Source organism: Galeopterus variegatus, unplaced genomic scaffold (assembly GCF_000696425.1).
Source record: "Galeopterus variegatus unplaced genomic scaffold, G_variegatus-3.0.2 Scaffold6372, whole genome shotgun sequence".
NCBI lineage: Eukaryota > Metazoa > Chordata > Mammalia > Dermoptera > Cynocephalidae > Galeopterus > Galeopterus variegatus.
The window spans coordinates 56399-58535 of record NW_007732483.1 but is presented as its reverse complement, the minus strand read 5'-3'; positions in this window follow the sequence as shown (position 1 = coordinate 58535).

Sequence of the window (2137 nt, the reverse complement as noted above, 5' to 3'; positions counted from 1 at the left end):
TGAAGAGAGGGGGAAAAAAAGTTTATCTACAACCCAAAGAACCAACAAATACAGAAGACAAACAGTAAATCAGAAAGCAAGGAACAAAAGACATCTAAGACACCCAAATAACAAACAATAAAATGCAATAAATCAACACTTTTCAATAACAACTCTTAATGTAAAAGGCTTAAATTCCCCAATCAAAAGACACAGACTGGCTGACTGGATTAAAAAGGAGGACCCAACTATATGCTGCCTACAAGAGACCCACCTCACCTATAAAGACTCACATAGACTAAGAATGAAAGGATGGAAAAAGATTTACCATGCAAACAGAAAAGAAAAATGAGCTGGAGTAGCTATTCTTATATCTGATAAAATAGACTTTAAACTAAAAACCCTAAAAAAGAGATAATGAGGGACACTACATAATGATGAAAGAATTGATCCATCAAGAAGACAGCAATTATAAATATATATGCACCTAATGTTGGAGCAGCCAGATTTATAAAACAAACTCCATTAGACCAAAAGAAGGAAATAGACACAAATACCATAACAGCAGGGACCTTAACACCCCACTGTCAATATTGAACAGACCATCTAGGCAAAGAATCAGCAGAGAAACACAAGATTTAAATAACACACTAGACCAATTGGACTTGGCAGATATCTACAGAACATCCCATCCAACAACCTCAGCATATTCATTCTTCTCATCAGCACATGGATCATATTCCAAGATAGATCACATGTTAGGTCACAATTCAAGTCTCAAAAAATTCAAAAAAATTGGAATTATCTCATGTATTTTCTCAGACCACAATGGATTAAAGTTAGAAATCAATAACAAATGAAATTCTGGAAACTATACAAACACATGGAATTTAAACAGCATTCTACTTAATGACTTATGAGTCCAAGAAGAAATCAAACAGGAAATCAAAAAATTTATTGAAACTAATGAAAATAATGATACATCATACCAAAACCTGTGGGATACTGCAACAGCAGTACTAAGGGGGAAATTTATCGCATTATATGCTTACTTCAGAAGAAGGAAAGATGGCAAGTGAACAAGCTAACACTTCACCTTAAAGAACTAGAAAAACAAGAACAATCCAAACCCAGAGTAAGCAGATGGAAAGAAATCATTAAGAGCAGGGCAGAACTTAATGAAATTGAAACACAAAAAACAATACAAAAGATCAATGAATCAAAAAGTTAGTTTTTTGAAAAGATAAATAAAATTGACAAACCATTAGCACAGCTATCTAAAAAAAGAAAAGAGAAGATCCAAGTAACACAAATTAGAAATGAAAAAGGTGATATTACGACTGATACATCTGAAATACAAGGAATCATTTGAGACTACTATAAACAACGATATGCCAACATATTTGAAAATCCGGAGGAAATGGATGAATTTCTGGACACACACAAGCTACCAAAACTGAGCCAAGATGTAGAAAATCTGAACAGACCAATAACAATAAAGGAGATTGAAGCTGTTATCAGAAGGCTCCCAACAAAGAAAAGCCCAGAACCAGGTGGATTCACAGCAGAATTTTACAAAACATTCAAAGACGAATTGACACCGATTCTTTACAAACTATTGCAAAGGATTGAAACAGAGGCAAATCTCCCAAACTCATTTTATGAAGCAAACATCACTCTGATACCAAAAACAGGCAAAGATACAACTAAAAAAGAAAACTACAGGCCGATATCTTTGATGAATATAGATGCAAAAATCCTCAATAAAATACTAGCTAACAGAATACAGCAACACATATATAAAATTATACAGCACAATCAAGTGGGATTCATCCCAGGGATGCAAGGTTGGTTCAACATACACAAATCAATAAATGTGATACACCATATTAATAAAATCAAACACAAGGACCATATGATCATCTCTATTGATGCTGAAAAAGCATTTGATAAAATTCAACACTCATTCATGACAAAGACCCTCTATAAGTTAGGTATAGATGGAAAGTTTCTCAACATAATTAAAGCCAACTATGATAAACCCACTGCCAATATCATCCTGAAGGGGGAAAAGCTGAAAGCTTTTCCTTTAAGAACAGGAACCAGACAAGGATACCTACTCTCACCACTCCTATTCAACATAGTGTTGAAAGTACTA